This window comes from Hibiscus syriacus, unplaced genomic scaffold (genome assembly GCF_006381635.1).
Source record: "Hibiscus syriacus cultivar Baekdansim isolate YM2019G1 unplaced genomic scaffold, ASM638163v2 tig00117034_pilon, whole genome shotgun sequence".
Taxonomy (NCBI): Eukaryota; Viridiplantae; Streptophyta; class Magnoliopsida; order Malvales; family Malvaceae; genus Hibiscus; species Hibiscus syriacus.
In genome coordinates this window covers 2,394,931-2,408,081 of record NW_024063533.1, presented here as the reverse complement: position 1 = coordinate 2,408,081, position 13,151 = coordinate 2,394,931, and the positions used below count along the sequence as shown (strand labels likewise).

At 32.5% G+C, this 13,151-nt stretch overlaps 1 pseudogene; it reads right to left on the bottom strand.

The window, feature by feature from the left end:
• Positions 1 to 1,705: 1,705 nt before the first annotated feature.
• Positions 1,706 to 6,209, bottom strand: LOC120196888 (annotated as a pseudogene).
• Positions 6,210 to 13,151: the final 6,942 nt, after the last annotated feature.

Here is a 13,151-nt window from a genome sequence, read left to right as displayed (position 1 = left end):
TGAGATTGTTTTTAAATTTTAATTTTGCTTCCATTTATAACGTTAATATACTTAATTATAATAATTAATTTTATTCTTTTAAATATATATTAACATTAGGAGTTCAATTTAAATTTAAATAATCCTATAAAATCACCTTTAAATATCTACTTATATATTATCATATCATATTTATTTAGATTTTTATTAATAATATAATACATCAATAAACACTAATTAAATTAAAGTCCATCAAAAATTTTATTTAATCTCTATTATAAAAATGTTTTAATCTATGCATCATATCTAGAAGTTGATTTAAATTTCTCTAAATATATTTGTTTTTCATGTTTGAAAAGTTAATAAATTTTTAAAATATTAAAATTATTGTTAGATAACTTGAATATTTTAGTTCAGATTTTTTCATCTCTTTCAATTTTAAATTCGAATAAATTAGTCCCCTTAAAATATATTTTCTAAATTTCTACATAAATTTTAAATAATTAAAATATAAATATAAAATTAATTTACATTATAACTTCGAATTTATTATTTTTACTTGCAGTAATATTATAAATAAAAATTAAAAAAACATTTAAATAATTAAAATTTTTAATTACAAATTCAAGTAAAATATTTAAAATTTCATCAAAAAAATTTAAAAATATATTATAAGTTATGTAGTTTTTTATTTTATTTATTTTAAAAACTATCCAATAACAATTAAGCAGTGTCTTATAGTAACAATAAAGTATAAAAAATATTATAATTTTTTTTATTTATTTACATTCAAATTGTGCATTTATTTATTTTTATTCATTTTTATTTTGACAGAAACTTAAAAGGTGTTTACATCATAAATGTATTTGTGATATTATTAGGATACTTGAAAAGTGACTTTAATTAATATAATTTATTATTTTTTTAATAAAGTCAATGTTCACATAATACATAAATAAGTAATAAGCATAAATAGAACATATTTAACTAAAAGATACAGCTAAAAATATCGAAAGAGTTGTGGCCACCTCATTTTCCGCCTGATGGTCTTGTGGGTTCAGGAAAATACTGTTATTTGTGCTCCAGATGCTACAGGGTAACAGGTTGTTTATGTTCTTAACCATAAGTAAATTTTCTGTAATTGTAGCAAGTTTAGTAGATGCCATACTTGTTCCTTGCACGGGATTGCACATCCGTAAGGTTCTTGTCTTGAGCTTGTCTTAAAGTTCTACCAGCAATGCATGTTAAATAGGACACTCCTCCATATATCCGGACAAGTCACACCTCCGCTGTCATTTGTTCAGAGTTCCTCGAAGTTTCTAAAATTCCATATCCTCCGACTAACTACAGCCCCTTGACTTGAACACTGACAAAGTACCGTAATCTATCTGACAACCAGATTTATTCGTCTTGACAACCTACGAATAATCATCATCATAGGCATGATACTAACACTAATGGCCTGCATATAAGTCTAGGACTCTCCCTCTCTAGGAGCCTCTCTCACGGTTCATCTCCCTTTCAACTCATCTACTCTTACCTCCTATACAAACCACCGTATGCAGTTCTCCACCCAAACCAGAAGGGATGAGCCACCAAACACCACCACAACCCCATTTCTCAATAAATGGTATCCGGAAAAAAAAGAGATAACGAGAAAATATAGTTTCTATCATAAAGGGATGTCATTGGATGATAAAAACCGAAGTTAACACATCCTAAGATCAAAATAATAATTCGCCTTCACTAAACTAAATTTCAAGCAAATATCCCAAAATTTGTCATTATAAGAAAATAGAAGCAACTTTTCCCTCAAACATGTTCATTTAAAAATAAAAACACACTATGCGTGGCAATCAGTAGAAGTATTAATTGTACCCAGGCAAATTCTTGTTTAACCTACACCTTCACAAGAGGCCGCACATGTATATACCGCGATCGTTGCCCAGTCAAGAGAATCCGCATCATTCTTCACATCAAAGTAATAAAGCAACTGAGGCAATATCTGAACAACAAATATGCAAAGAACTTGTATCAGAAATTCTTTGTCAAGCGAACATAGAGATCTTGAGGAGGATTTAACATTCTAAAATCAACCCAAAAAATCCACAAAGGATTATCGTGGAGTATTGATATTTTTTCCACTTGTTTTTGAACTTGATGATAGATAATTCCCGGTAAGATTACCAAGTACCTGAAATTCGAAACATAGGCGACCACCACAATAGTTGCATAAGGGAATATCAGCATTGGAAGGTCGACCACCTAAGATGGGCCACAGTGGTTTAGAACCAGCACTCCTACAGTACCTGTTATTGTTAAAACAAACATGAGAATTAAGTAATTAAAAAGAACAAAGTAACGACTTTAAAGAAAAAGCATAAAATCACCATTGGAATAACTCCACCCTAGCAACAAGTGGATATGTAGTTCTAAATGCAATATCTTCATCTTTTCATTTTTTTTCTTTGGATAAACTTTTTCTATGGATTAAGTAAAACGTTTTGAATTAACTTTGGTAACCTGTTGCTTCAACAGGATGATGTAAAGAAGGCTTCATATCTATATATAAGCAAAATTTGTTGCCTCCTTTCACGATGGCATCCTAGTTACAAGAGTAAGATGCAACTGTCAGGTACACAATTTTTTTTGACGTAATTGGAGGAAATTTGGAAGTAATATCTAGGGCTGTAAACGAGCCGAGTCGAGCTCAAGTATTGCTGAGCTCGTCTCGACTCGAAAACTCTGAAATGAAACTCGACTCGGCTCGAAAACTCGTGAACCTAAAATTTTCAAGCTCAACTCGAACTCGAAGCCATGAATTGAAGCTTGAAAAATCTAAAACTTAACCCGATTAAAGCTCAAACTCAAATGTGAACCTGAATCTTAAACACATTTATACTATATTTTAAAAAAATCAATACATAAATGTTAATATTATTAATAATTGAATTTTTTTTTTTTAAAATTCAATATATTATTTTTTCGAGTTGCTTGCGAGCCTTTCGAGTCAAGTATGAAGTAGCTCGTTTCGGCTCATTAAGAACTCGAGTCGAACTTGAGCTCGAGTCGAGTCCATTTGAATCGAGTATTTACCGAACTTTGATCGAGTCGATCTCGAGTAGCTCGGGATCTGACTCGTCTCATTTACAGTCCTAGTCATATCTCCATAGTCATGGGTCTTACACAATTGTTGGACACAGATGCGTCAACAAAATGAAAAGTCGGAGCAACAAAAATCCCATCCTCCATATTAAGGTAATGTAACCTGTGCAGGGTGCTTTATGGTTTATACAAACTAAGCATGGTAGAGTCGCAACTCATGAGCAATTGCTGGAGTTGGGTTATCTTCTCCTAAACCTACTGTGCACTTTAAGTCAACAAAGGTGTTCAAGTTCTCACCTCAAAACTTGTTCAGGAGCTTTGGCTATCCGCTGTTGGAAGGAAGCCCAACTCTTTCTGTCACCATCTCCCTATGCAACAAAGGAAACAAGCATTAAGAGACTTGAAACAAGAATTCACAGACATGCCACTGCACCAGCCAACAATACAGGGGTCAATACCTCGAAATTATCCATAAGTGACTTCATTGTGTCATCATCCCTGTTCCTGGGTATCAATGAATTATTGGCATGTCCCTCGTCTCCAGACATCTCTGTATCATATTCACTTCGTTTCGTTTTGAATCTCATACTCCGTCCACAAACTCTGCTCGCAACTGTTTAAAATGCAAAATTTTAGTCAGAGAGAATCCATAAAGATCCTCAACTAAAATTGTTTAGACTATGCAGTTCAAATACTGTTCATTCTTAAAAGTTATCCCAGAAGAAAATGGCCTTGACCATTAAACATGCCAATTGCCAATTTATTTGCATAGCTGATTCTGATCAATATCCCAGGGTAATATCAATAATACTTACCTAGTTGGGCTTTAATTTGTGCAATTCCACCATGACGGCCATTGGAATCAGATGACTGATGTGAAACACTCAGCTGTTGACATTCAAGTTTATGACCTAAGCGCCAGTGCATGACCTGAAATGTAAGAAAACAGAAAAGGTAAGTAAATAGACTTCTGACAAGTGAAAATAAATATAATTTGACAACCGTAAACACCTGGTGCTTTTGTGAGCAATATCGTGCTACTTTGCAACTACTGCAGAACTTATCTCCTTTCCAGGTGCCACACCAGTTACAGAGTGGAGCTGCAACAAGAATACAAAGGGATAAAACACATTTTGAGTGCCAATGGAATTGATACCAGTTTGAGTCGGCTAATGCAGTGCTACAACAAGAATCTAATATTGACCCCTAGAGTATAGTGATCACTATAAAGTATATCAAGGAAAAATCGAGTGTCTATAAACACGAAAAAGAAAATTAAGAAAAACCCACATCAACGTCAACTTAAGCCAGTATTTGATGACATATAAACAGAAATAAAAATAAGAAAACATGAAATCAAAGCAATGGAACTCTCAGCAGTAGCATACTGCATTATGGATACACTCAAGAGAATTGCTATTCTTAGGATGGAAAACACTTCTTATTTTTTCACTTTCTTTTCTTAAGTAATAATATGGGTCATAAGAAACTTTGCATCGAAAATTTAAGAAGTTTCCCTCTTTTAATCACTTCTCAATCTATTCAAATTTCAAATCAAGCGATCTGCAAATAAAAACTTGTAGAACAAAACTCAAGTTTCACAGCACATAATGATATTGGTTTGAAGGATGAAGAAGAGATGGTGAAAAATGAAAAGAAATCAGTATTAGAGAGGAAACAAGTTTGTTTGATGAAAAAGAAATGGGAATTAAACAACTACATTCAGAGTGCTGATAGTTTCCCTCTATCCTTCCATTTATCGATGAACCAAATTTGAAAGATTTAAATTAAAGGGAAGTCTTTCCAACTTCTATTTCCACCTAAAGAATGAAGGTAAATGCATTCTCAAGTCTTTCCATTTATTATTTATTTTGCTACACCTTCCTCAATTGCACTGCCTAGAAAAATTCAAACCAAAAGTTGGCAATTAATGCAAAACTCACCTTTGTAATCAAGCACATAACGAATGGCAAGATTATACCAACTTAGTTATATTCTCATACATAGGTGTAATATACCAAAATTCCATTTTTTTCTTTAAATTTGAGATATATTCACAACTCGGCAGTAAAATTAAGAGTCCAAAGCTACCTCCAGGGGTAAAGGTTTGTCAGTCACATTGCCTTCAGGGGTTACTTGAAAATAAGGATAGCACGAGCAATTGGCAACGGAAAACCTTAACACTTAAGAAAACAATACATAATCAGCAAGAGAAAGCACATTGAAAATACTAACATGGAATGGGAAAAAAGCAAGAGCGTGACAGATATTAGTTAATATACCTCCTTGATTGCTTATCCGGATGACGCTTCCATTGTTCATGTGATCTCGGAGAAGACATTTCATGGACAGACACATGAATACAAATAATGTTCGATGAAATGTGAGTCTTTTTCAACTAATGGAGCATAAACCTAGGAATTCAACCAATGTGAGAATTAGCACAATCAGCTCTCTTCTGTCCCTCACCTCTCAAGCATGTGGTTAACTCAAATCAAAGAGAAAAACTCCTGAGGTAAATAAGTCAAACTATCACTACCAAAATAGGTTCAGCATTTCAAATTTCAAGTAACGAATCAAGCAGAGTGACTCAGAAGGGTAATCAAGCAGTCGTGTTTTTCTAATACAACAAAAATATAAACAAAATACTACATTTATTGGAATTGATTCGGGTTTAAAGTATAATTCAAGTCAGAAATACAATACAAAATAACCACAAAAAGGTACTGGAGTAGAAATTGTAGAGGTTCTCCACTATATCACAAAAACAAGACATTCCTGAAGGTAATTATCTGGGCCCAACCAAGCCTACAGAAAAACAATATCATAAAAATTCCAAAAATTTACATGTTTTTACAATGCAAATAGCTAAGCAAACAAAAAAAAAGTTTACTGGAACGCCTCCAGCTTTGCTTGGAAAGTGTTGACGGAGAAGTGACCAGCTATGTTCAGGCTTTTCAACGAACCCAAGAATTACAGCTTCCTCTTCTTCTTCATCATCGTCTTCGTCGTTTCATTATCATCTTCATCTACAGGGATGTCTTCTTCATCGTCATCATCATCAAGACTAGTAATCGGAGGCCCTTGAGCTCATCCACGGATTCTCCCTTGCCATCGATATCCATCTCTGTTCCGATTTATGAATAAAATCGTTAAGAGAATAAAGCCGTATATTAACCGATAAGCTTCTAATCTGTATATGATGCGGCAGAGATAATAGAGTGAAGAAGCAGCTGCGGCGGTGGAATGGTGCAAGTGTATTCAGCTGGCGCGTGGCGTCAGTAGCGGCGGAGGAGGTAAAAACTTCAAAATCAAACTATCAGTTTCAATGCCCTAAAAGTTATGGGTTAAAAGTTGGTAGCCCAGCCCATTTCTTAATGGTTAAGTCAAACAGACATAAAAAAATGCCCAGATATTAATCATCATATTAATTGGTTTTATTTGTTTTTGACCCCTTTATTTGGGTTTTTAATTTGTATATGTCCAAAAGAGAGAGAAAATAGCAAAACGCCCCCAACTCCCAATTTATTTAGAGAATTATTATTTTAGAACACAAAGCCATGTGGTGGTGACTAATTTGCAAAGCTTTTGTAAAGTGTTGGGATTATAGTATAATTTTAACAAAGTGAATTCATGAGAATCATGGAGATGAGAGGTCCTTACCCGCAATCGGGAGCCAAACAATTGAGCGGTGGATGAGATTTTATCCATCCTAGAATTCCATTAACTTTTTCTTGAATAAATCTCCACCGTTTATCTTTCTTTTATTATTTATTATTTAAGTGTGATAATTTTAGTAGGTAAAAGGATGGTAATCTTCCTCTTATCGTCTTCATCGTTTTTTTCCCTTCTAGAAAATAAGGAAGCGAAATAGAAGAATTTATCGGATATTTTAATAAATTGAAACCATCTTTCTACTCTCCCAAGCATTCTCTAGAAAACCCATTCATTGATTTTCAAGCTAGGAAAATAATGAGAGTTTGGATGGTTTCATTGAGTATAAGAGGTTTAAAATCATCTTTTCCATGCATGAGTGAGAATGTGCTTATTTGATTGTGATATTGTAATAGATGATGATTATGATTTATATTTTGTGCTTTATGTATTGTTGAGTTACTAAAGAGCTTAGAAGAGGGAATTCATCCAAGGGAAAAGAAAATATGATTCTACTTGGGTGAATCTCATTGAATCTTGAATGTGTCCAAATTCATGTTTAATGTTAAGGTTTGTGCTTGAGCTTTGTTGACTTCTTATGAATAGTGATTGAATAAATTTCATGTGTAGAAGTGTATGTAGATCCATTTGTGTCCATGAGTTAAATTATTGATAAAAGTTAATGCTTAAAATGAATGAAGTATGTGCTAAAAGATGCCAAGTGTTTTCAATAAGTGAAATTATAATTATACGGAATAATATTAAATTAGCCCCCAATATTAATCATAATGGTTAATTTAACCCCTATTTATATATGTAAATGAACAAAGTGTTCAATAATTTTTTCGTGAACCGTTCGTATAACAGTTGTTTATGTTTGTTTATTAAGTCAAATAAATGAATATGAACAAAAATTTTATTCATTTAATAAATTAACAAACACAACCAAAGGTATGTTTCGTTTATTGTTTGGTTCGTTTATGTTCACGAACAAACTCGTATATCGATTCATTTATAAGCTCATTTATCAAGTTCTCATTTTCACGAATAAAGTTTTACTTTGTGTTTAGTTTAATTCCTACATATAAATGTTAACTTTGAGGTTCAATTGTGAAATCTAAGAAACTTAAAAACTAATATCTTGATGTCATTATTTTTTTTGTTTAGTTAACATTTATAAACATATAAATGAATATATTAACGAATGCTAAATGAATATGTTGTCAAAATTTAAACGAACCCATTCGTAAACTTTAAACGAATAGAACATAAGCACCTTAAAAAAACAAACATAAATATGAATAATTTTTTTAATAAACACCAAAATTAAATATAAATAATTTTAAAATAAAGATAAACACGAATATAATTTTATTTATTCAAACCAATTATTTATATGATAATACCTTATTTTTATCATATAAAGGCTCATACTAGGAGGTTATGCTGTGAGGTGGACTAATATACGACTAAAAAACGGTGTGACTGGTTAAATAGGTGACCGATTAAAAGCGCTACCGAAAATGTTACATGTTTTCACCGAAAATGTTATTTGTGTTGGTAATAATAATGGTAATGTAACATCCCAAAAATTGGGTTAGTGACCAAAATGAAAGTTTTGAAAACTTTGTACTCAATTTCAAAAAATTTGAAAGTTTAAGGACTAAATTGAAAATTTATTTGTGAATGATTAATTAGTCAAAAAAGAAAGATGACACGGTATATTGGTCTTTTCCCAAGAAAGATTTTTATCTTTCCTTTTATGGGATATAAATCACGTGAGAAAAAAGAATGAAATGGAATAGAAAAGTCCGGAGACTTTGGTTCAACTTTCTTCTTCTTCTTCCTGTGTCTCCATAATTAAGGTAAGAATACTTTCAGTTGGTTAATTCTTGTAAGTTTTGAGTTGGTTTTATTATTGGGATGTTAAGTTAGCTTAAGAAAAGCTTAGGTCGACTTAATACTGAAAGAATTTCAAGTTATGAGAGATTAAGTAATATGAGTTTTTGAGTGAATTATTGAAATAGAAGGAGTTAATGGATTTTGAAGTTGAATTTAACTTGTCATAAGATGAAATAAGAAATTCAAAGTGTTAGAAATGAATTTGGAACATATTGATTTATTGGCTTGATTATTGAATTCAAGTGTGTATGTGGGATATTGGATGTTAGGATGAATTAAAGAGATCTAAGTTGGTTAGAATAAGTGTAGTTGAGCTAAGATGACTAAAAAGAGGTTATGGTAGAAGATATAAGTAAGTTTGGTAAATTTTCGGGTAAGATAAATGAATTCTGGGCAAGGGGTATCGATACTGTTCATTTAGTATCGATACTTCAAAGAGAAAATGAGTGTTAATTGAAGTATGAGTATCGATACTGGTTGAAGGAGTATCGATACCATAAGGCACAAATTTATAAATTGTTCAGAGAGTATCGATACCAAAGGAGTAGTGTCGATACTGGGGGCATCGATACCATCTAGCAAGTATCAGTACCATTTTGAAATAAGGATGACAGAATCGAAATTGGGTATCGATACCGCTTAGGGGTATTGATACTGCAAGCATAAAGGTATCGATACTGTGCTTGTAATACCGATACTACTAAACAATGAATTAAGGAATCATTGTTCGATTTAGTTGTTAATAGTAAGAATATTTTCAAGTAATTCAAATTTTGATATTTATTGGATTGTGTATTCGTGTAGATAACTATCGAGAGCAAAGTCCGGACAAGTCGACCAAGTAATAGTCATCGAGAAAGAGATAAGAGATTGACATTGAGTAGTGAGGCAAGGTGAGTGCATTATGATTAATATATGATGTTTGATGGGAATAAGACTCGTGATAAGTCTATTTTCCATATTAGAGTTTAAGAATATGAGTGTGTGAGTTTAATCGATTGACGGAATCGGCCAAGAGGGGTGAATTGGTAATTAAAATTTTGGTGGAAGTTTTTGCAGAAAATTGAAAGTAATTGCATAACGATTTATAGTGGTTCGACTTTCTCAATCAAACTCTATGTCCACTACCTTAGCTATCCACACTAAGGATTTTCCAACAAATTCACTAATTTGTTCTTTCTTTTGAGGCCAAAGAGATAACCTTACAACTCTCTCAAGAATATACACCAATTCTTGAGAACACTCTTTCTCAAAGAGAAGATTACAAATTTGCAAACTTACAAAGAAATCCTCACAAGGTAGATTGTTTGCACAATTCTAGAACAAAGAAAAGAACACTAAAAATGAATACAATTGAGTACAAGTAGTGTTCTTGAAAGCAAAATGAATATTGAATGAAAAATAGGCTTGAAATGCTCAAACTTGAGGTTTGATGCTTTCTCTTTGATTCTTTCTTGATTCTTGTTGATTGTTGTTTCTTGTTATTGATCAATGGCTTCTAAGCTTGTTTAAATACACCTTCAAATTATTCTGAACCTTGGGGATGCTTAGTGGAGTCAATATAGTCGTTTAAGTGTGAAAACAATTAATAAATTCAGTAGGGATCGTCAGTGCATCGATGCATACCCATGGTGCATCAGTATAAAATTTAAATATTTTGACCATTGGACCCTTAGTGCATCGCTGCACTAAGAGTTCATCGATGCATCAAGTGTATTCGATGTTTCAAAATAGCCAGAGTGTATCGATGCATGGCTGGTGCATCGATGCATCAAATGCATTCAATGTTTTCATAAAATCCTCAGTGCATCGATGTATGGTATGTGCATCGATGCATGAAATGCATTCGATGTTCAATTTAATTCATGGTGCATCGATGCATGGATTGGTGCATCGGTGCATCACTCTGAAAAATTGATTTTAAGCTTGATTTTGGTTCAAAATACTTTGTGAAAATTGTTTAAAAAATATATGAAGTATAAGACACAATTTTACACATTTAGTAAGGTTTGAATTTGATCTTGAAAAGACATGGAGTAATTGATTTGATATTCGAATAATTGTGTTGAATATACTTATAAAATCATTTGTAAAATCTTAAAATTCATTTAAACTTAATTTGTTATATCGAAACACAAAAATGTTTTCAACAATCTCCCCTTTTTGATAACAAAACATTGTGTTATTTAAGATTTTCTAAAATTTGAAATCAATTTTGAAAAATTACTCCCCTTACTATAACACTTCTCCCTTTTAAAATAACACTTAACATTTCTCTCCCTTTTTGTTAAATCAAAAAGACTTAAAAACCGATTTAAATAAGGTTTTGAAAAATATAGCCAATTGATTAAATATATATATATAGCTTAAGCTACTAAGATCACAATCAAAAGAGAGATTAGCCATTAGTTCTATAAACAATATTCATAATTAAATGTGAAATGAAATAATTGGTCAAAATTAACTAATATGATGCAAAAATTAATAATCATTAAGCTCAAAATAATAAAGATAAAATCAAACCAAATATATATATAATAAGTTCAAAATCCATAAAACATCCAACTCCTAACAAATTCAAACATTTATCAATCCAAAACAAACAATCCAGAAACATCAAAAACAAATGTCAATCCAAGTTTTAAGAACAAGAAAGCATGGAAAAGGTCTAATCCATAGGAGGGTCGGGAGGAGGAGGATAATGAGCTCGAATTTCAAGAGTGAGCGCGTCCATACGTTCACGCATCTCCCGCTGAAACTCAGTAATCTGAGACTCCATGGAGGCAAACCTCAGATCAAACGACTCCAAGAAGGATCGAAAATATGGTGGCATTTGATCTTCTTGTCGTATCGATTGTGATGCAGGCTCATCATCTGGAACGTGATCGTTCGATATCTTGCATAAGTTGTTGAAACTTAGGATCATCTTCAGCAGCCGGTGCCGGAGGAGGAAGAGGAGCACGAGAAGAGCTAGGAGCAGCTAGTGAAGAGCTAGCTCTCGGGGTTTGCTTACCGGGTCGTAATACCCAAAGACCGGTTTCCTCGTCTTACTTCCAATCCGCTTTCTTCAAGGAAGTAAGATTCATATGATTTTGGAGTGAGATAGGATTGTCGAGAGAGATGTCTAGACCGAGTTTGATAAAGAGGATACTCAAAAGACATCCATAAATCAATGTTTCGACATGTTTTGAAGGAACAATGTATATGATGTCCACTAGTTGACTAAAAATAATGTGGGGAAGATTTATTTTGATCTTATTTTTAATACAGTGCATCCACCATAAATCCCTAGCACGAAGAGTGGAGTACCTACCTCCGGATGGTCTAAACCACCAAGAGATCATCAAATGAAGAAAACGATCGTGATGAGATCGTTGAGTACTAACACTAGAATTTGGAATATAGGGATATTCCACATTTTCAGTCTCATTATATGACCCATCATCATCTAACCCAAAATGGAAAGATATAGTCTCGGGGTCGATATTAATATATTGGCCTAAAAGATAGGAATTAATGGCTATAGTCCCACATTGAGTTTCGTTTGAATACATACTGCATTGGAATAGAAAATGCGGACTAACTATTGATAAACGATAGGTTTGAGCTGAAACATTTTATCAAACTTCCAAGCTTTAAGAAGAGGAAGGTATTCAAAGTCAATATCTATCATAGCTTGAAGAGAAGGAATACGCTCTTCCCGGATTCTATAAGTTTTGAAAAGAATTTCTGTACATAGAGTACAATTCGTCTCTACGATGCTCAGGCATGTTAAAACAAGATCCTAATAGAGATGAAGGTGGAGGAGGAACGAGATTAGGAGGTTGGTTTGAACGAGAACGACTCGATGAAGTTCTAGGGCGTTTGGGATTAGACATAGTTTAGGAATCGAAAAAAGAAATATAACCTGCATATTAAAACACATGTATGCAATTTAATCAATCCCAAAACTCAATTGAGTCCTCAATAATTCAAGGTTCTCTAAATCAAATCCTAATGGGCAAGGTTTTGAAAATAATCTTTGAAAAATCATAATATGTATATGAAAATAACATAATTAAATCAAAAACATCAAATTTAAAAATTAAATTTAGAATTTCGAAATATACATTTTTTTTAATTTCGTTTTTTTTTTGAAAATTTGTAAGTTTTTGATGAAATTGGTTGTAAAATCTAGTTTGAAATCATCAAATACTCAATGCCCGATATAATGTTCATCCTAGAACTAATTAAAACTAGTCATAAGATTAGAATATGATAAAATAGAGGTTTTTAGAAAAATAGCTTGAAAATTTCGGATTATTGAGAATGAGATGTTGTTTTGCACGAATTGATGATAAAAGCAGGATAAGGAGTTGAAAAGCTTGAAGATTCTGATCAAAAACCAAGGATTTGGAGCAATTTTGATACTGAGGAGAGAGAGAGGAGCGGTGACCAAGAGAGAGTTTTAAGAGAGTTTTGAGAAAATGAGGAAGAAATAGGGTTTTTATCCAAAAACCCGATGGATGCAT